Source organism: Tamandua tetradactyla, chromosome X, assembly GCF_023851605.1.
Source record: "Tamandua tetradactyla isolate mTamTet1 chromosome X, mTamTet1.pri, whole genome shotgun sequence".
Taxonomy (NCBI): Eukaryota; Metazoa; Chordata; class Mammalia; order Pilosa; family Myrmecophagidae; genus Tamandua; species Tamandua tetradactyla.
In genome coordinates this window covers 87465010-87489148 of record NC_135353.1, presented here as the reverse complement: position 1 = coordinate 87489148, position 24139 = coordinate 87465010, and the positions used below count along the sequence as shown (strand labels likewise).

At 35.9% G+C, this 24139-nt stretch overlaps 1 pseudogene; it reads right to left on the bottom strand.

The window, feature by feature from the left end:
* Positions 1–8498: 8498 nt before the first annotated feature.
* On the bottom strand, positions 8499–23751 carry LOC143671914 (maternal embryonic leucine zipper kinase pseudogene; annotated as a pseudogene).
* Between the last annotated feature and the right edge of the window lie 388 nt (positions 23752–24139).

The following is a 24139-nucleotide window of genomic DNA, read 5'->3' as shown; positions in this document are numbered from 1 at the left end:
TAAAGTAAGGTGTTTATGTATAGTTACTTGTACCTTTAGCCTTACAGTTTCCCTGCATTTCCAAGTTTGCTTAGGTCAGCAATCCCCTCCCCATTGATACAGAGATGTAATTTCATACATTTGAATTACAGTTAGATTTTTTTGTGATACTATGAATTCCATCCTGGGATTCCACATCTTCCTAAATTATTTTTATTTGCATACATTGAGGTTCACTTTGTGAGTTGTGAACTTCTGTGGATTTTGAAAAATACATTGTGCTATTTATTCACAATTACAATATCATAGAGATTATTCCACTGCTCCAAAATATCCCCTGTATTTCACCTATTCAACCCCCCTTTCTAAACCATTTGCAATCACTGATTTATTTACCATCTCTACACTTTTGTCATTCTACAGAATTCCATATAACTGGATTTGTACTGTATGTAGCCCTTTCAGATGGGTTTCTTTAACTTACCAAAATATATTTGAGATTCACCCATAATTTTTACATGGCTTGTAACTCATTCCATTTTTATTGCTGAATATGTATTCCATTGCCTGGATCCATTGGAATTATCACAGATGTTTATCCAATCACCTATTGAAGGATAACATAATCACTTGCAGTTTGGGGTGATTATGAAAGTTGAGATGAACATTCACATGTATTTTTTTCTATAGTCAAATGTATTCAAATCAATTGAATATGTACCTAAGAGCATAATTACTGAATATTATGGTAAGCTTATGTTTAGCTTTCTAAGAACTGTCATATTGTCTTCCAAAGTGTCAACATCATTTATATTTTTTATACTTTTTTTATTTTGAAAAAACTCCAAACTTATGGGAGAGTTGTAAAAATCATACAAATACTATACAGAGAACTCCAATATACCAGAATCAACCAGTTACCCAGATTGACCAATTTTAACATATCACAACATTTGCACAACATCCTACTTTTTCTTTTTTGAGTGCATGGTCTGGGAATCGAACCCGGGTCTCCCGCATGAAAGGCAGGCATACTAACCACTGAAATACCCGTGTACCCCTCACATCATCCTATTTTATCCATCTATGTATCAATCCATCATCTATCTGTCTCCTTATCTATTTGTACCTACCTATCTATCTATCTATCTATCTATCTGTCTGTCTGTCATCTAACTACTCTATCTGTGTAATATATCTATCATGGGTTTTCTGAACATTTGAGAGCAGATAGTCCTTGAACACAATCTTTCTATGTATTTCCTAAAAACAAGGATGTTGGTTTATGCAAGCAACTTAAGTGACGTTAACAATTTCTAGAAATTTAATATTGATAAAAATTTACATTCTATATTCCATTTTTCCTTATGTCTTAAGGACATATTAGAGGAGTTGTTGATTTACAGAGCAGTCATACAGAAAATGCAGTTTACATATTCTTGTCTTATTATTTACATCTTATATTAGTTCTGTACATTTGCCAAAACTTGAAGAATATGAGAATTTACTATTAATTAAAGCCCAAGTTTTACATTAAGATTCCTTGTTCTGTTGTAAAATCTTACTTTTTTTAAAGTTTTTATCCTAGTAACATAGATACAATCTTAAAATAAGCCTTTTAACAAATTCAAATATATAATTCTGTGCTGTTAATTATATTAAGATGTGTTACCATCACCACCAACCATTACCAAAATTTTCCATCACCTAAAATAGAAACTCTTCAATTTAAGCATTAAGTCCTCATCTACCACCCGACCCTGACCCTTAGAAACCTACACTCTAATTTCAGACTCTATGAATTTGGTATTCTAATTATGTATGTCATAACAGTGAGATATGTAATATCTGTCCCTTTGTATCTGATTTATTTCACTCAACATGATATCTTTAATGCTCACCCATGTTGTCACCTGTGTCAGGACTTCATATAAAATGTATATACCACATCTGGTTTACCCAGTCATCAGTTGATGAACACAGGTTTTTTCCAACTTTTGGCATATGTGAATAACACTACATTAATAAGCATCAGGATGCAAATATCTGTTCAAGTCACCACTTTCAATTATGTTGAGTATAGACCTAGAAGTGGGATTGCTGGGTCGAATGGTAATTCTATACTCAACTTTCTGAGCAATTGCCAAATTCTTTCCCAGTAGCTGCATCATTTTACATTCCCACCAGCAATGAATGAGAGTTCCTATTTTTCCACATACCCTTCAACAGTTTTTATTGTTTATTTTTCTTAAATAGTAGGTATTCTAATGGATGTGAAATGATGTCTCAATGTGATTTTGACTTGTATTTCCCTTATAGCTACTGATATTGAACATGTTTCATGTGCTTTTTGGCCATATGTATATCTTTTTTTTTTTTTTAGAATTATCTGTTCAAGATTTTTCCCATTTTATAATTGTATTGTTTTTTTCTTTATTAAGCTGTACTAAATTTTATGATCAGGTAGTCCTAGACTTCCAACTTAATCATTTTTCAAAGTTGCTTTAGATACTGAAGGCCCTTTATCCCTCCATTTGAATTACATGACTGACTTTTTCATTTTCACAATGAAGACTACTGGAATTTTTATTGAAATTGCATTGATTCTATAGATCACTTTGAGTAGAATTGACATCTTAAAAATATTTCACCTTTTGACCCATGACCATGGAATTTCTTTCCATTTATTTAGGTCTTGTTTGATTCATTTTTGCTAAGTTTTTTAGTTTTTTGTGGACAAATCTTTATCTCCAAAGTTAGATTTATCCCTAGATACTTCTTTATTTTAGTTACTATTATAAATGGATTTTTTCTTGATTTCCTTCATATATTATTCATTACATAATGTACAGTAACACTACAGATTTCCATGTTTTGATTTTGTATCCTGCCAGAGAGTTGAATTCATTCATTAGTTCCAGCAGCTTTGTGATGGATTTTTCAGGATTCTCAAATGTTTAGGACACGCCATCTGCAAAGAGGGAAGGTTTTACTTCTTCCTATCATTGTGGATGCTTTTTCAATTCTTTTTTTTTTTTTTTTTGCCTAATTCTTATAGATAGAACTTCTGGTACAATGTTCAAAAACAGTGGTGACATTGTGCATCCTTGTCTTGTTCCTAATTTTAGAGGGAAGCTATCAGTCTCTAACTGTTGGGTATGAGGTTACCGGAGGGTTTTTCAATTACGTATTTTATCTCATTGAGGAAATTTCCTTCTATTAAAAGTTTTCTAGGGGGGTTTCTTAATCAAGGAGTGGTGCTGGATTTTGTCAAATGCCTTTTCTGCATCAACTGAGATGATCATACCTTTTTTTTCTTCTTCATTCTGTTAATATGATTTATTAATTAACTGATATTCTTACAGTGAATCACTGTTGTATACCTTAGGTCAATCCCCATTAACCCTGGTATATAGTTCTTTCAACGTGATGCTGGATTCAGTAGGCTAGTGTTTTTTTTTAAAGTGTTTGCACCTATATTCATAAATGATATTAGTCTGTAATTTTCTTTTCTTGTGGTACCTTTATCTGGCTTTGGTATGAAGGCTATGTTGGCTCATAGAACGAATTGGGGAGTGTTCCATATCTGTCATTTTTTGAAGATTTTGTGCAGGATTTGTGTTTGTTATTAAGAATGTTCGTTAAAATTCCCTTATCAAGCCATCTGTTCCTGGGCTTTTTTGGGGGGGTGGGGGGGAGATGTTGGATTGTTGATTTGATCTCTAGAATTTTTGCTTTGCTCAGATAATTTATTTCTTCTTGATTATGTTTAGGTAGTTTTTGTGTTTCCAGGAAGTTTTCCATTTCATCTAGGTTATCGAATTTGTTGGCATACAGTTATTCATAGTATCCTTTTATGATTGCTTTTATTCCTGTGATGTCAGTAGTAATGCCCTGCCCTTCATTTCTGATTTTAATTATTTAAGTCTTCTTATTTTCTCATCGTCAGTCTAGCTATAAATTTCTTGATTTCATTAATCTTTTCAAGGAACCATCATTTTGTATTTCCTCTTGTTTTTTAATTGACTATTTCAATTATTTCCACTCACTATTTGTTATTTCCTTCTTTCCACTCACTTTGCATTTAGATTGATCCCTTTCTAGATCCTCCAGTTGGGAGGATGTCTCTGATATGTTATCTCTTTTTCTTTTGGGGGGACATCTGCAGACACTAGGGATCGAATCCAGATCTCCAGCATGGCAGATGAGAACTCTTCCACTGCACCACCATTGCCCGCCCTGATATGTTATCTTTTTAAATTTAAACATTTAGATCTATAAATCTCCTGCTCTGCACCAACTTTACTGTATCACATGTTTTGGAATTTTTTGTTTTCGTTTTTATTCACCTTAAGACATTTCCTAATTTTCCACTATGATTTCTTCTTTGACCCATTTCTTGCTAAGGGGTATGTTTTTTAATTTCCATACATTTATGAATTTTCTGTTTTCCATCTGATATTGATTTCTAGCTTCAATATATTGCATTAAGAGAAGTTACATTGTAAGTTTTCAATAATTTTTAATTTATTGAGAAAAATTTTAAACTAATATATTATCTGTTCTGGTGAATGATACATTTGTACTGGAGAAGTGTTTTAGTTTCCTAAAGCTGTCAAGATGCAATACACCAGATGTGGATTGACTTCTAGAAATGATAATTATTTAGTTATAGATTTACAGTTCTTTGGAGGAAAGGCAGCTAGCTTTCATTTGGATTCCTCTGTCACTTGGGATGGCACACAGCAACATCTGCTGGTCTTTCCTCCTGGGTTCTGGATTCAAATGGCTTTCCCTATGGTATTCACTCTTTACATCTCCAAACATCTGGTTCTCTGTTGGTTCTGAGCACCATCTCTCTCTTCTGACTTCTCCTTTAAAACCCCCTGCTGATTAAATTAAATGTCACTTTTTACAGAAGGCACTCCCCTTTGACAACCACAGATATAATCAGCCATAGATGAAATTTATATGCCGACATTTTGAGTCCACAGCAATAGAACAACTGGGCACTATTACCTGGCCAAGTTGACATGTGAACCTATCAGTGCCCACCCCTTATCAAGTTGGCAACTGTACACATCACCTTAAACCATATATAATATCTAAATAAAAAATAATAACCGCAATATTTTGCCTAAAAATGCTCATCTGTCCTGCATAAAACACGCTAAATCTTTCCACATACAAAATACATTCATTTCACCACAAGATCACAGAAGCTTTAAATCATTTCAGTAACAATACAAATGCAATACAAGTCAAAACCAGTACAAAATATCATAAAAGACATGTACAGGCATGGTCTATACTAAAGCAAAATTCTCCCCTGGCTTGGGATCTGTGAACTTAGAACAAGTTAGCTGTTTCCAACATACTAAGAAGAAACACTCACAGGGTGAATGATCCTATTGTCATAGAGAGAAATTGGAAGGAAAAGAGGAACCATCAGCCCTAAGTAATTCTGAAAACCTACAAGGCAAACACCATTAAATTTCACATCCGTTGTTTTCTTTTGATTTTTTGCATGGGTAAGCAACAGGAATGGAACCCAAGTTTGTGGCATGGCAAGCGAGAATTCTGCCACTGAGCCACCATCGCACAGCCCTCCATTAGATTTCAAAGCCCATGTCATACATCCTCAGGGCTTTAAAAAAACAGCAGCCCCATCCTTTCCAAGGGCCTGTACAGCATCATTGTTCTCTCAAAACACTGGGATGAGGGTCTGATATTGGAGAACATTGGAGAGACTGCTTTGACTTGTCCCCATCCTGCTCAAGTACCTGAGTGTCATCTGGATTCTCTGCCATCTCTGGGCCATAGGCTTAACACTTTCAGAAGAGTGGGGTAGCAGCCACCCTCCCTCTAATACCTGGAGAATGTGCCCTACCTTGGATAAGGCAAGGGGTACCACAACTTTTCCCAAACATTGAGGAGGAAGGCCTGCCTTCTGCTTCTGGGGCAAACTCACACCAAGTACATACATTGGTGGATTTTCTTTCATGGTCCAAGTTTTTTTGAGTTCAGACCTTAGTTTTCAGTGTTCTGTCTTTGAGGTTATTTTTCCTTCAATGTGTCCCTTTTCTGACCCTTTCAGTCAAGACCAACAGTAGTTCTGTTTATGCAAAACTTACAAAAAATTGTTGACTTGGTATACAGCATAAAGGTAGCAAAACCATCAGACAATAGGCCTTTCCACAATTTCTTTCTGGATAACTCCATCTCCAATCCTGGCTTCTCCTGTAATGGCTGACTGATTCCATGTTTGGGTAGATGCTCATGTGGTGTACTATTCTCTGGGGTCTCACTTTCTGGAAGCCTAGAATTTTTCAGATCATCAATTACTGGTTTCTTTGTACCCAAGATTTCAATTCTCAGCTTTTCTCTTTCTTGTTGCATTTTACTATAAGCTACAAGGAGAAACAGGCTGCATTTTCAAAATTTAACTTGGGAATCTCCTCAGCTAAGTATCCAAGATCACTTCATTGAAATTCTTCCTTTCATCCAGCACCAGGATTCAATTTTGCCAAATACTCCATCACTTTTCAGCAAGCATCACCTTCCTTCCAATTTGCATTGACACATGCGTCATTTAAGTCTAAGACCTCAATGGAAGTATCTCTAGAGTACATATTTCTACCAACAGTCCCTTCAAAGCAATATAGGCTTTCTCTGTCAAGCACCTCACAATTCTTCCAGAACCCTACCCTTATCCATTTAAAAAGTCACTCCAACATGTTCCATATTTAGAAATTCAGCAATACCACACTTTTGGTACCAAAATTTGTTTTAGTTTGCTAAAGCTGTTGGAATGCAATACACCCAAAATGCATTGGATTTTATAAAGGTGATTTATTTAGTTACAAATTTACAGTTCTTCATAGGAAAGGTAGTTAGCTTTACTTCTGGGTTAATCTGTAACATAGGAAGGCACACACCAATGTCTACTGGCCCTGTCTCCAAGCTTCTGGTTTCAAACTGCTTTCCCCAGGTCGTTTCCTCTCTGTATCTCTAAATGTCTGGGTATCTGTCAGTTCTGCATGCTTTCTTTCTCTTCTGACTTCTCCTTTAATCCCCCAGCTGATTAAATCAAATCACTCATTGTGGACTACACTGCCTGTGGCCAAATGCAGGTATAATCAGCCATAGATGAAATTCACATGCTGATGATTTAAGCCCCACAGCAGCAGAATAACTAAGGACTATTAACTGGTTTAGCTAAAACCTGAACCTAAATATCACAAGAAGGATGTGCATTCTGCTACTTAGTGAAGTGTTTTATATATATTTGTCTCTGGTTGGTTTAGATATCTTTCAAACCTCTATTTCATTATTGAGCTTTGGTCTAAATAATCTACCTATTTTTGAACATAGTGTGTTAAAGTCTACAAACCATTTATGTAGAGCTGTCATTTCTCCCTTCAAATCTGTCAATGTTTGCTTCATTTTTTTTGGACTGTGTTATTAGCTACATTTTTTTTTATAATTATTATGTCTTCCTGTTGAATTGCCTCCTTTATATTGACCTTATTTGTCCATCATATCAGTTTTTCCTTTAAGGAAATTGAGTTTGATCCAATACTTGTATAGATCACCCAAGTCTCTTTGGTTTCAATCTTCATGGTATAACTTTCCCATTTTCAGTTTTAATCCACTTATGTAGTTGAATTTAAGTAGAATGTCTTGTAAGCAGCATATAGTTGGGTCATGCTTTCTTATTCATTTTGCCAATCTCTGCACTTGGCTAAAGTGTTTAGTTCACTGACTGTTAAAGTAAATACTTGTAATGCAAAACTTTTCTGCCATTTCACTATTCTGTCTTTGTAAGGCTAACTTTTTGACCCTCAATTCTTCTCTCTCTTTTCTTAATTTTTTTTGCATGGGCAGGCCCTGGGAATCGAACCCAGGTCTCCGGCATGACAGGCAAAAACTCTGCTTGCTGAGCCACCGTGGCCTGCCCCAATTCTTCTCTTAATGCTTACTTTATATCTATTTTTTTGGTATTGTACCATTTTGAGTCCATTCTCATTTCTTTCTAAATTTTCTTCATGGTTACCACGGGGATGAAATCTAACATCCTAAATCCATAATACTCACATTTGATTTGATGCCAGCTTATCTTCCATAGCATACGCATTCACTTTTCCTATATTCCCCTGCCCCTAACCTATTTTTTTATATTCACAAATGCTTTTATTTTAGAAAGAAATTGCACATTTAAAGGAGACATATTTAAGAGCTTATGTTCATATATGAAAGTGAATCTAAGAAAGTCAACAGTTATTACTATACAGAGCCACATGATTAAAAAAGACAATAACAGATAATGACATACAGTTTGCCTTAGATTCATCCACAAAATAATTTGTTTAAAAACAAAAAGATATTGGTCTTTAAGGTAGCTCTTTTGGAATAAGTTTGTAGCTCTGACAATGAATTTTAAAATCAAACCAAGCTCACCAGTCTCCATAGGTTAGATGTACTCACACTTATCCAGAAGGATGGAAACCATTCATCAATTATACTTTACAGCTAGATAGGATATCTTCCACTAATCTTTTGTAAACCCAGGCATCACCCTTAAGCCACTGCCTCCTGATACCCACTGTGCTGGTTTGAAAGGGAAGTATGCCCCCTAAGAAAAGCCATGTTTTAATATAAATCCCATTTCATAAAGGTAGAATAATCCTATTCAATACTGTATATTTGAAACTGTAATCAGATCATGTCCCTGGAGGATGTGATTTAGTCAAGAGTGGTTGTTAAACTGGATTAGGGGATGGCATGTCTCCTCCCATTTGAGTGGGTCATGATTGGTTTGTTGGAGTCCTATAAAAGAGGAAATATTTTGGAGAATGAGAGACTCAGAGCAGAGAATGCTGCAGCACCACAAAACAGAGAGTCCATGAGCCAGCAACCTTTGGAGATGAAGAAGGGAAATGCCTCCCGGGGAGCTTCATGAAACCAGAAGCCAGGAGAGTAAGCTAGCAGATGATGCCGTGTCTGCCATGTGCCCTTCCAGCTGAGAGAGAAGCCCTGACTGCGTTCACCATGTGCCTTTCCAGATGAGAGAGAAACCCTGAACTTCATTGGCCTTCTTGAGCCAAGGTATCTTTCCCCGGATGCCTTTGATTGGACATTTCTATAGACTTGTTTTAATTGGAACATCTTCTCGGCCTTAGATCTGTAAACTAGCAACTCATTAAATTCCCCTTTTTAAAAGCCATTCTGCTTCTGGTATATTGCATTCCAGCAGCTGGCAAACCAGAACACCCACCACATCAGGTTTTTGAAGTTAGCACACTTCTAGCTCAAACTGCCTCATCACTGCCAAAATCTGACTGCGTTTGACACTTCAATGTATAGCTTTTTTGTACAAAGTCAACATGCTTCTTTGGAAGAATAGACATTATTTCATTCAAGAGTTGATCTGGATTTACTAATCTGGTTGTAATGAAATTATAGTGAAGCTGTAGTTTTCTTGGTCCATCTTTGACAGAGCTCTTTCTTTTGCTCCTGATGAGCACAATGATAACTTTATCCAATTCCTTTTCAAGGTTCCCAAACACTTTGGTTCCTTTTCTTTTTGGAGTTTCCTCTATAGGTGCTTGTTTGAGAGCTACTTCCACTGAGCGGCGCCACCACTCAGGGCTAATGACACCTGCCATTAACTTGTTTGTTTCTGCTGAACTACTGGCATTTCAACTGGGGTTTCTTTTAGGAGTTGGTTTCTATCTTTTGAGGGTGTAATGTAACAATTTGGTGTAGTGAGTATTCCTCTTTTATGTTGGCTCTTCTTAACTGGAGTCCTTTTTTTGTACTTCTTACAAATTAAATCATCATATATTGTAGGTCTAAAACAAAAGATTTATCATTATTTTTGCTTTTGCATTTTTGAAGAAGCAAAAAGTGTCATTACATATAAAGAGTGCAGTAAAGTAGCATTTACATTTATGATTACTCAGTGGTTATGTTACTTGGAGTCTGTATTTCTTTATGTCACTTTGATCCACAGTCTAGTGTCCTTTCCTTTCATTCTGAACAATTCCCTTTAGCATTGCTCGTAAGACAGATCCAATGGTGACAAACTCTCAGCTTTTATCTGGGACTGTCATAATCTCTTTCTTATTTTTTTAAAGAAATCCTTCAGCACTTTACATATTTCATAACACTGCCTCCTTGCCTCTATGATTTCTGATGATAAGTCAGCACTTAACCTTATTAGGATACCCTTTGAGCTTTCAGAATTCTCTCTTATCATTGGGCGATTCGATTACTACGTGTTTAGGCATGGTTCTTTTTGAGTTTGTCCTGTTGGGGCTTAGTTGGGTTTCTTGAATGTGCATATTCATTTCTTTCATTAAATTTGAAAAGTTTTCTCCCTTTATGTCTTCGAATATTCTTTGTGACATATTGTTCTTCTTCTGGCAGTCTTATAACATGTATATTGTTACTGTAAGCCTCGTACACTTTTTAAAGAATTATTTTACTTTTTGATCTTCAGCCTGAATAATTTCAATTGTTTTGTCTTCAAAATATCTGATTGTTCTTCTACACACTTTAATTTGCAGCTGAAAGCCTCTAGGGATTTTTCATTTCAGTTATTGTGGTATTTAATTCCAGTATTTCTTAATTGCTTCCTATTGAGAATCTCAAGGTGATTCTCTTATTGTTCATTCATAGTTTTCCTCATATATTTTAGTTCTTTCTCTGTGTTTTCCTTTATATCTTTGAACACATTGAGGCCATTTAGTATGTCCGAATGTTTTCCTGTTCATTGATGGTTTCTGGATTTTTATCTTGTTAATTTCGTTTGATTACTTTTTACTGCTTCCTTGTTTGTCTTGCAATCTTTATGGCACACTGTACATTTGAATATTTTAAGGTTAACTATGGATTTTAGTTAATGAGAAGTCTATTCCTTAAATTTTCATCCAGCTAGAGAAATGATAGATACTCTTGAGCAGCAGGAACTAAAAAAAAGTTAAAGAACTCACTCATTTACCAGTCTTTGCAAATTTGCTCTGTTTTGCTGCTGGTTTCTTTCAGAGCTTCATCCTTCTGTCAAGGTTAGCTCAAAGGAAATGTGAAATGTAGAGTCCACTCCGTCTTTTCTGAACGTCTTGGAGCCAGAAATCTGCTTCTTTTTCTGCACTTCCCATTTTACAGAAATTCTAATGCACTGTCTACTCCCTTTGAAATGGGTTTTCTTCCCCACATGGTTGCCCTTTTGCATGAGTTAATCCAGGTGATACTTTGTACTGGACTTCTTTGACTTAATTCTTTCTTACAATATTTTAGCTGTCTCCAAGATATTTCTATGTCTTCAGGACAAATTCTGGGAGGACAAGCTTGAGTCAAGTATTTGAGGTTTCAATGGCTAGATTGGCATAGCCATACAAGCATCTCAGTATATTCATAAGTGTTACTCTGTGCCTTCTGGAACAAGGCCAGGAACAGGCAGACTTGCTCTATTGGGGAAGAGGTGGTGGAAGGGCTAACAAGGGCACCAGGAACTTGGACTACCATTTTCAGGCTGCTTTTTCTTGATTCAGCATTGCCCAATTTCTGCAAGCCTTTAATCATTTTCTAGAATTTGAAGAAAATGGCTCTGCCAATTTTAGGTAATTGTTCAAAGATTCTTTGGAATCTTCTCTGGAACATCTGATTTGGACCAGTTTGGGTTCTTAATTGGGCACATATCAATTTTTCTCCATACAAGAACTTTAAATAAAGAAAATTTTCATTTTTGCTTTTGTAAAAATTATTTACTTTACCCATATTTCAATATATGGGGTTAATTGGGGCTGGGCATGGTAGAGATTTGATTATAGATCAAATTAAAAGGTAAGCAGTTATGAACTTACAACTTTATTTATGCCTGTTATGAATTTGTGCAGTATAATTGATATACTAGGATGTGCTATCCCAAAGAAAATAAAGGCATCTGTTTATGAAGAAACTGAGGTTCAGAGTGGTGAGATTAGTGGAGGGCATTTTGATGTGGCCCAAATTCAGCAGGAAATAGTTAAAAACAAGGTGAGTATTTGTCATTGTCAGGGACAGGTGTCAACTTGGCTAAGTTGTGGTACCTGTTTACCTGGTTGGGCAAGTGCTGGCCTGTCTGTTGCAATGAGGACATTTCATAGGATTAGGTCATGATCACGTCAGCTGCATCCACAGCTGATTCCATTTGTAATCAGTCAAGGGGAGTGTCTCTTCTAACGAGTGGTGCTTAATCTAATCACTGGAAGCCTTTTAAGGAGGATTTACACTGCTTCAGCCAGTGAGCCTCTCCTGTGAAGTTTGTCCAGACCCTCCATTGGAATCATCAGTTTCAAAGCCTGTCCTGTGAATTTTGCACTCTGCATTCCCATGGTTATGTGAGACACTTGTAGGAATTTTATATTTCCAAGTGTTCCCTGTTGATTCTGTTTCTCTAGAAGACCCTAACTAATACATTATTTATTCAATAGGATGGTTAAATTGGAGTTATGGGAAAATGTGTTTTGGGAAAAGAAGCAGAACCCTAAGAAAATAAGCTCAAGGGGCAGAAAAGTTTCCATAATTCTTTCTTAAAAATAAAATTAGCTCCCTGAACTGTTGATATATCATGACAAGGACAATTTTTAATACATGAACGTGTGTATGCATGCACAAGTGTATATGCACATATATGAAAATATACATTATTTATGTATATTTGTATGATACATAATATGTTTATTATATATGCACAAATTTTTATGCTGTGCCTTTATATCTGTTTGTGTATCTACCCATCTATAAATTATCATTGTCTATCTAATAAGTCTTTTTCACTGTATTAGAACTCCAAGAGGGGAAAATGTGGTGGATAATAATTTTTTTCCCTAGTATCTGCTAGCAATAGTAGATGTTCAATAAATCATGATTATATGAGTCAATTAAATCACTGAATCACATGTAGTTTTAAACCATATTTTAGCACTGTAGCAAGGTTTATGCCTTCTAAATTTCTTACCTATATATAGCCTACAGTAAATTATTGTGTGTGTGGTTCTCTGAATATTTTACAGTCTCCCCAAAGATAATGGGCTCCTTAAAGATGATGATGATGGCAGTGATGATAGAATAAAATAAGAGATGATAACATTGATTCTTTCTATGTCTTAGACACTAGTTCTGTACATTTCACATTTATTAGCTCACTTTATCCATGCAGCAAATTTAATAGATAATGATATTAGCTCCACTTTACAAATTAGAAAATTGAGGCAAAGACAGGTTAAATAACTTTGTCAATCTTACATAAATTGAAATAAGCAATGCAATGAGTTTGTTGAATTCTTCTATTCTGAAAACGTTGTATTTTTCCCAGGTCCTGTACTCCCAGAAAACAGTGTTATGAATCTTCCCAACCTCTGTATCCCAGAAAATGGCTTACTGCAAAGAATCACTTTTCCCTATAGAACTTAGATGACTTTATACTCTGCATATATATCTATGACAAGGCCAGATGTAGAATATACATATTCCAATTTTTTTGCCTCAAAAAGAGTTCACTGATATCTTTGTCTCACTGATTATCAAATGTTTATTAACCAAACTTTGGTTAAGTTTCTCTCCCTCTCCACACCTCTGAATCCTTGGTTCACCCTCAGTCTGAGTGAGTATAAAACCTGTCTTCAGTGACCTTTCCTGAGAATAAGCTAACTTCCATTTAAAGCATTTTCTTTGATATCTGATCACTACCATGTCCACCTGTTTATCTCATTCATTCCTCATGTTCACTTTCTTCTAGCCTAGTTTACTCCCCCCTATAAAAGAAAACTCCCTTCTACCTAACTTTGAGACACTTGCACTTGTCATGGCCTGATTGGTCTCCCTATTGCAATAGTCTTTCCCCAACTGCAATAATCTTTTTGAATAAAGTGTCTCTTTTTATAACTCCTGATATCTTTTTTATTTGACAGTATTATATGCAGAACAATGCCCAGCAGATATGCCATTAACAAATAACACCAAATATAGTTGCAATAAATAGAAGGAATCCCCAAATATTTTTGCTGCACCTGTCTATTTCAAGTCATCCCTTTGTATCCAAGAAAACAAAAGAATCAGAAAGAACAACAATAAGGTGGGATTGCACCTAGTTTTTAAAATCAATTTGACAAATTGCTTTCCTTTTCCCATTTTAAGTTTCCTTAAAGTACTCTGTAATCATTAGATATTTTTTGGGAACTTCTTACCATTGCCTGTTAAAATTCCTCACACTCTCCCTTAAATGATATTACATATGAACATTTTTTTTCTCTTCATAATTATACTGGAAATACTTTGAGAGCAGAATCTATGCATGAATTATCTTAGGGTCAGAGGATATATTGAATATTGGATAGCCCTGGCTCTGTCATTTTGTAACATATAGATAGGGATGTTATTAATTAGTTGAATCAAATTCTCCTCATATGGGGTTGATAATTTACTGAATAGAGTTTATGAAATGAAGTAGAATTAATGAAATAATATGCATGAATTGTTTACCACAGCATTTGACAGATAGAAAATGCTCAATAAATACTATCTATATCATTTTTATATGGGAAATAAAATATATTGTGCAAAATGCACCCTCAAGGATATAAAAAGCTACTGAAGATTTCTCCCAATAAACTCAATTAAAATAATGAACAATTCTAAGTTTTTGAGAACTCTGGAGGAAGATATAGACCAGAGAATATATAGACTGCAAATGCCAAATTGAAGAGAGAAATAATATCAGGTGGAAGACCTCTGTATTGGGGCAAATGTTCCTCTCCAGTGACCCTCACATGATCTTGTAAATAGCATGGAAATGACATAGAAACAGCAGCTGGTATACCCCCTATCAGGAACACAGGAAATAAATTCTCTAACAGCAGTGAGACAGACCCCCACTGTATGGAGACCTGGGTGACAGAGTAGGGAATTTAAAGGCCCAGGTCGGTGAGGAAAAATGAGTCTGATAAAAATGTAGACAGAGTCTGTAATTCCAGCCCTGGCTCTGAAAGCCATTCCTCCACCCCTGAGGGAAAGAACAGCAGGTGGACTGATGCTTACCTAGGGATTGGCTGAAGACTGGGTCAGCTGGGGGACTACTCTGCAACAAATAAAGTGGGGACACAGCCTCACATTGAACCACAATGTGGCCAGCAAAGCAGGGACACAGGATGCCTGTAGTCTCAGCCCTGACTTGTGAGATGTAGCATGGGCTACAAGGCAAAGAGTTTTTGAGGATGATTAAGTTATTAAATAGTGCCACCTGCTTGGATGAACTAAAAATGCAAGGAAATTGAAGTGCTTTTTCAGAGAACCTTCAGCAAAATATCTCAGAACTATATGACTTGGTCTAGACTTCCTGCATGGGAACATATTCTTGTTTTGGCTGTGAAAGACAGAAGACCCAACTGTTAAACACATGCTCTAAAAAAAAAAAAATTTTTGGGCTGGCAAAATAGAGCAACACTGGAACCCAGCAGACCTTTATACCCTCAATAGTAAAGTGGAGCTAATATCATTATATATTAATGTAGGTGGTGCCAAGCTTACCAACATATCTGAGGCAGGCCACCGTGGTCACGAGAATTTTGGAGGCAACTAGAGACACAGCCAACTTGACAACTGCCCAGATAGAGATAAAAACAGATAGATAAGAAAGCCAACGAACATATAAATCCTTAGGCTTGAGAGAAAATGAACTCCAGAATAAACTAAGTAAGAAAACCAGACCCCTAGATACCAGCAGCATCTCCCAAACCATAACAGGAGGCCCAATGACATGGCCCCACCAAAAGAACTAAGTAACACCTCAACTGAGATACAGAAGTTGAAACAACAAATTGAAGCTGTTCAAATATAACTTCTGAATAAATTAAAAGAGTTGAAGGAAAATGTGGAAAAATAGTTGAAGGATATGAAGAAGATACAGTGTGTCCATACAGAAGAACTTGAGCACTTAAAAAAACAAATAGAATATGACGCAAGCAAATGCCAGAATTTATGGGAATGAAAGGCACAATAGAAGAGATGAAAGAGACAATAGAGACAAACAACAGCAGATTTAAGATGCAGAAAAAAAGGATTAATGATCTAGAGGGGAGTACATCTGAAATCATACACAGAAGAACAGATAGAGAGAAGAATGGAAAAATATGAGCAGTGTCTTAGGGAATTTCAAGACAAAATGAATTGCAAGAATGTATGTGTTATGAGTGTCCCAGAAAGAGTAGAGTAGGGAAAAGGTGCAGAAAAAATAATGGAAGAAATAATCACTGAAAATTTCCAAACTCTCAAGAAAGACATAAAATTGCAGATCCAAGAAGTACAGCATATCTCAAACAGAATAAGTTCGAAAAAACATACTCCAGGACATTTACTAATCTAATTCACACATGTAAAAGACAAAGAAAATTCTGAAAGCAACCAGAGAAAAACAAACCATCACATAAAGGAGAAGCTTGATAAGACTTAGTGTGAATCTCACAGAGGAAACTATGGAGGCAAAACTGCAGTGGTATGATATATTTAATATACTGAAGGAGAAAAACTGCCAAACAATAATTCTATATCTGGCAAAATTGTCACTCATAAATGAGGGGGAGTTTAAAATATTTACAGATAAACAGACACTGAGAGAGTTTGTGAACAAAAGATCTGCTCTACAAGAAATATTAAAGGGAACACTATAAGGAGATAGGAAAAGACAGGAGAACAATGTTTTAGGAAGAGTGTAAAAATGAAATTTAAAAGTGAAGGTAAAGAAGAAGGTAAAAAGAGACAGAAAAATAAAAATAAAATATGAAAGATAGAATCCAAAAGACAAAATATTAAAATAAAGTACCATCTTTACAGTGGAAACATGAAATGTTAATGGATTAAACTCCCCAATCAAAAGACAAAGTTTGGCAGAATATATAAAAACACAAGATCCATCTATAGGCTGACCACAGGAGACTTACTTAAGAACCAAAAAGAAAAAAGGATGAAAGAGAAAGGCTGGAAAAATATATTTCATGCAAAAAAAGAGAGAAAATAATAGGGTAGGTTTATTAATATCAGATAGATTAGACTTTGTAAAACACCCAACAATGGCAGAAAACATTTATTTCATGAGTGCTCACAGATCATTCTCCAGGATAGGCCACAAGGGGCAGAAATCAAGTATCAATAAATTTAAAAAGGTTGAAATTATACAAAGCACTTTCTTGGATTACAATTGAATGAAGTTGGAAATTGATAACAGGACAAAGCCTGTAAAGTTCACAAATATATGGAGACTAAATAACAAACTCTTAAACACCCAATGGGTCAAGAGAGAATTTACAAGATAAATCAGTAAATATCACAAGGCAAATGAAAAATAGAACATAACATATCAAAACTTATGGGATGCAGCAAAGGCAATGCTGAGATGAAATTTATTGCCACAAATGCCTATATTTAAAAAGAAGAAATGCAAAAATTGAAGAATTAACTGCTCACCTGGAGGAACTATAGAAAGAACAGGAAACTAAATTCAAAGCAAAGAGGAGGAAAGAAATAACAAAGAATAAAGCATAAAACATGAAATTGAGAATATGAAAAAATAGAGAATAAATAAAACCAAAGGCTGTTTCTTGTAGGATGCTTAACAAAGCTGACAGAGAAAAATAGAGAGAGGATGCAAATAAGATCAGAAAACAGAGGGGAACATAATCACTGACTCCACAGAAGTAAAGGAGATAATAAGATGATAACATGCACAACTATATGCTATCAAACTAGATAACTGAGATGAAATGGATAAGTTTCAGAAAAACATGAACAACCAACATTTACTTAAGAAGGTCTTCCTCAACAAATCAATTGCAAGAATTTGAATCAGTCATCAGAAAGTTCTCCCAAAAAGATACATTTGGACCAGATGTCTTCACATGTGATTTCTACCAAATATATAAGAAAGAATTCGAACTAGTCCTGTTCAAACTGTTTTAAAAAATGAATAGGATGGAAAGCTACCCAATTTATTCTAGAAGCCAAAATCACAATAATACCAAAGCCAGGCAAAGATACTACAATAGAGAATTACAGACCAATCACTTAATAGAATCTAGATGCAAAAATCCTCAACAAAATGCTTGCAAATCCAATCCAGTAGCACATTGAAAGAATTATATACCACAGCCATGTGGGTTTTCTCCAAGGTATGCAAAAGTAGTTCAAAGCAAGAAAATCAATTAATATAATACAACCTATTAATAAATCAAAGCAGATAAACCACATGATATTCTTGATTGATATAGAAATGACATTGCACATAATTTAGCTTCCTTTCTGGATGTAAATGCTTCAAAAGACAAGAATACAAAGGAACTTCCTCAACATAATAAAGGGAATATTTGTAAAACCCATAACTAAAATCATAATGGGGAAAGACTAAAAGTTTTCCCTCTAAAATCAAGAAAAATACAGTGATGTCCACTATCACTATTGTAATTCCACATTGGGCTGGAAATTCTACTAGAACAATTAGGCAACAAAAAGAAATAAAAGGCATCCAAATTGCAAAAACAGTAGTAAAATATTCATTGTTTCCAGATGAGATGATCCTATGTGTAGAAAATCATGAAAAATCACCGTGAAGCTATTAGAAGTAAAAAACAGTTATATCAAAGTAACAGGATAGAAGAATAACATGCAAAAACCACTTGTGTTTCTATACTACAGCAATGTGCAATCTGAGGAGGAAATTAAGAAAAATATCATTTATGACAGCTACCAAAAGTATAAAATATTTAGGGACAAATTTAACCAAGGACACAAAAGACCTATACCCAGATGTGCTAGTTATATAATATTATGTACCCCCGAAAAAACATGCTTTGTTCCTGACTCCTTCTTAAGGCGGCAGCTCTTTCTTTTAATCCTTATTTAATAATGCAGGTTGAAATATTTTGATTAGATTATATCCATGGAGATGTGAACCCCAATTGGTATTTACTTTTGACTAGATGGGGATGTGATTCCACTCATTCCAGGTGGGCCTTGATTAGATTACCAGAGCCTTTTAAAGGGGGAATATTTTGGAGAAATGCCAGAAACAACAGAGCCTAAAGAAATGACAGAAGCCTCAGAGCTGACAGAAACTTCATAGCAGAGCTGACACAGATACAAGCACATGGAGAACAGAGACATGGATGCTTGGAGATGTTTGGAGCCCAGAAGTTGCTGCCATGAGATGTTAAGCAAGCCAGAACATCAAGAAAGCCAAGTGAACCCAAGAGATGAAAGGAAGTTCTGGATAAGTAAAGTTAGGGACTTCCACAGAACAGAAGCTAAAAGCAGTAGAGCCCAGGAACAGGGGAACAGAGTGACTTCCAAGGAGACAGAGGTGTGTAGATGCATCGACCTTCTTTGAATTAGGCTATCTTATCCTGGATGCCTTAGTTTGGACATTTCCATAGGCTTTGACTGTAAACTTGTAACTTATTAAATTCCCCTTTATAAAAGCCACTCCAGTTCTGGTATATTGCATCCCAGCAGCTTGCAAACTAACACACCAGAAAACTACAAAAATTGCTAAAATGAATCAAGGAAGACCTAAATAAATGGACGGACATTCGGTGTTCATGGATTGGAAGACTAAATATAGATAAGATGTCAATTCTACCCAAATTGATTTATAGATTCAATGCAATACTAATTAAAATCTCAATATTTTACTTTGCAGAAATAGATAAACCACTTATCAAATTTATTTGGAAGTTCAGGGAGCCCCAATAGTTCAAAATATTTTGAGAAATAGGAGATTTCACATGACCTTACTTTGAAGCATATTATAAAGCTACAAAAGACAAACCAGTGTGATACTGGTATAAAGATAGAGCTACCAACAAGTGGAATCAAATAAACTGTTCAGAAGTGTACCCTCTCATTTATGGCCAATTGATCTTTTATAAGGCTGTCAAGTCAACTCTACTAGGACAGAGTAGCCTTTTCTAGAAATAGTGCTTGGAGAACTGGATATCCATATCCAAAAGAATGAAAGAGGGTACTATCTCACAACTTACCCCAAAATTAAATAAAAATGCACCAGAGACCTAAACATTAGAGCTAAGTCCAAAAAAATTTTAGAAGAAAATACAGGTAAATATCTTAAACATCCTGTGGTAGGAGGTAGTTTCCTAGACCTTACACCCTAAACACAAGCAATGAAAGAAGAAATAGATGAATGGGGTTTCCTCAAAATTAAACCCTTTTGTCACAAAAGTAAAAAGGCAGCCTATGCAATAGGAGGCAATATTTGGAAACCATATATCAGGTGGGGGTTTAATAGCCAGAATATTTAAAGAGATCATATAACTCAACAACAAAAAGACAAACCACTCAATTAAAAATGGGCAAAAACATAAACAATCATTTTTCTAAAAAAGTAATACAAATGGCTCAAAAACACATGAAAAGATGACAAATTCATGTGCAATTAGGCAAATGCAAATTAAAACCACAATAATATATCATATAACTACTAGAATGCCCATTATTAAACAAACAGCAAATTACAAGTGCTGGAGAGAATGTGGAGTAATAGGCACATTCATTCACTGACAGTGGGGATGTATAATTATTAAACCATTCTGGAGGGGACTTTTGCCATTCATCAGGAAACAAAATATGGAATTGGTTTATGATGCAGCAATTACTAGATATATATTATGAGGAACTGAAAACAGGGACATGAATAGACATTTGCACACTGATGTTTATAGCAATATTATTCATGAATGCCAAGTAATGGAAACAGCTCAAATGTCTTTCAGTGGATAAATAGATACACAAAGTGTGGTATATGCATATGATATAATATTATGCATCATTAAGGTAGAATAAAGTCTTGTAGCATGCAACAGTATGTATGAAGCATGAGGACATTGTGTTCAGTGAAATAAACTAGAAACAAAAGGACAAATACTGCACGATATCACTAATATGAACCAAATATAATGAACAAATTCTGAGTTAAAGATAAGAACACAAGTTTTCACAAAGTAGAAAGAGGGTAGAGTCCGTGCACTTGAAACTGAAGGAGTAAAGCTCATTTAACAGAGTTGATTGTAAAGATCCAGAAATGGATAGCACAATACTATGTGATGGTTGCACAATATTGTAAGTAAAATGAACAAAGTTGAAGGTCACTGTGGTTTAAAGAGGAAGGCTAGGGGCACATATGATAAGAGAGGGAAAGATAGAGGTTAAAACTAGACTGTGTAACATAGCAAAACCTAAAATGGACAATGTGGCAATTAAATGTACAAACATAAGAAAGTATTTACTTAGGGAGAACAGCTAAAGGTCACTATTGTGTGGTGTTAAAAAAGAGGATGGCATATGGAAAAACCACAATGCAAAATAAGGCCTATGGTTAACAATAGTATTATAGTGTTCTTTCATTAATTGTTTCAAAGGCAATATACCAAAACCAGATGCCAATAATGAAAGGGATATAATTGAAAGGTGCAGGATTATCATTGTTGTTTCTTTTTTTTCTTTTTTCCTCTTCTTTCTTTGTGGAAGAAAGGGAAAGTGCCTTACATAGATTGTGGCAGTGAATTGTATAAATATGTGTTTATACTTTAGGGAAGTAGACTGGTGCAATGAATGGAGGGCAGTGTGGTGGATCCATAAGAGATTAAATATAGGGTTGACACATGATCCTTCATCCTCATTGGTAAGAAAGATGTGGAAGAACTTCAAACAGGGAAATTATGAATAAGCCTCACACACTGGTGTTTATGGTGGCATTTTACATGATTTGCAATGTACTAAGGACACATTGACTCACGACTGGAAAGGTGAAGTGTGGTGTAAACAAAATGATGGAATAATGAGTGATTGCAGGAAGGAATGAAATCTTGTGGAATGCAACTAGGAAAATGAGCTTGAGAACACTATGTTGAGCAAAATGTCCAAAGAATGGACAAATAATCTGTGATCTTGATAATATAAACTAAATATAATGAATACACTCTGTGTATTGAATTCTAGTACATAGGTTATCAGAGGACAGGAAATTAGCAGGTATTAAGATATTGATGATTAAGGAGTACAGAATGTTTAAATAAGGCTCACTTTAAAGCTTCTTACATTGTAAGTTCTTACTTCAGTCACATCTATTTTTGAGTGTTAAATGTTATTTTGAAATTCTGAGGTGCTGCACACTTTGTGTATAAACTGGTAGTTATCTGGAACATTGGGTATCTGTGGGACACCTGAGGCTCAGAATTAGAGTGCTACAGCTCTGAAAGTCAGCATTACTCCTTACAACAACTGTCTAAAAAGCTGAAAAACAGATCAGACTCCAATTAGAGATAAGTATATAATGGACCAGTTAGGACAGAAGTAAATCAGAATACAGGGTAAAGGATGATATTGTCTGTATTGTCAATTTAAGTCTCTGTGGGATAATTTTTATTAGGTCCAAAATTTAAATTATCTGTAGCACACTAATCAAATCTGTGCAGTCAGTTTACTTAAACAACCTAATTATGTGGAATGTAAAACACAGAGTGAGATTTAATTATTATGTACAAGTTAATATAATTCCCAGATACATTCCAAAGTATTTTGGGCAGAAAATAAAAAGTATTTCCAAAGACCCCTTAGGGACTGAGGACAATACTGATCTATTAAACTTCCCCACCTGAGGAATTCCTGATATTCTCTCAGGCATTAAGATCTCCAAATTTAATAAGCCAAGTCCATGACCTTTAGGTTTGTCTTTATAAAATTTGTTTCTACAATGGTGAAGCTATATTTCTTATAATTATGCTTAAGTGTCACTCTGAGAGAACCTCCTTTGTTGCTCAGATGTGGCCTCTCTCTTAAAGCCAACTCAGCAAGCAAACTCACTGCCTTCCCCCTTATATGGGACATGACTTCTATGGATGCAAATCTCTTAGGCAACATGGGACCTGACTCCTAGCTATAAGCCTGGCCCTGGCATCATGGGATTAAAAATGACCAAAATGGTAAAAATAAATTTAATAAAATAAAGTTTTAGTGTTTAAGTGATTTCAAGTAGAGTTGAGAGGTCATTTCGGTGGTTACTCTTATGTAAGTTTTTCCAGATATTTCAAACCACTGCAGCATGCCATGCCCCAACCAACAGTATTTCTGAGAGCCCTAGGGAGTGCCCAGAGATCTATCTATGTCACTACAAAAGTTTCTCATGGTAAGTTTATTTTCTCAGAAACTTAAGGCCTCCAGATTGATCTTAAGCCAGATAAGTTCTGAAACCCAGAGGTATCAGTTTCTCCAAGAACAACAATCATGGAATATGGCAGAAAAAGATATTTTGAGCTCACTTCTGCTCCAAAAAACAACTAGAGAAGGGACAGAAAAAACACCAGGGGAGTGATTCCAGGGTGAGTGACCCGGGAGGGACTTCTATACCACACAGTGAGACCCTGGTTGAAAAAAGTAGAAGAATTGAGATGCAGAGAACCAGAGACCAGCCAGCTAGTGTAAACAGCCTAACATGTCCATTTCAAGATAGAGGCCATGAACTATCAGGAGTGCACTGAAAAGGAGGTAGAGACAAGGAAGTAAGTAAGCCAATCTGCCTTCCTTTAACATGCAACACTCATGTGTGCCACCCTGCCTTGTGATCCATGACTTCCCACACCGCACACACCTGAATCCCATCACCTGCCACCACAGCATGCTCCAAGCACCCCCACCATCACCCCCTCCTGGCACATTCTTGCCCCACATCCTGCCCCATAAATGCCAACAAGCTTGTCCCAGCCCAACTCACCTCTCCTACATAAATGCACAGTCTCGCCTTGCCCCTCTGGAGACCCATGTACACACAGTCAGCCCCTCGACCACCACCTCCTGCTCCCTGCCCTTGGAAAGTAGTCATCTGTGAATCAAGGCTGCAGGCATTCAACTTCATACCTGGGCCACACTGGCACCCAACCCATACAGTTGCTAAACCTCACCCAGAAACCCTGAGCTCTCCACACATGCACATAAGAATCAGGCCCCTCAGACACATACATGCACATGTGCCCACTCATTCCAACCCCCCTCAGATCTTGGTAAGTGCTGTCCTGTTCATCCGGGCCACACCAGCTCACAACCCATGCAGGCACAATCC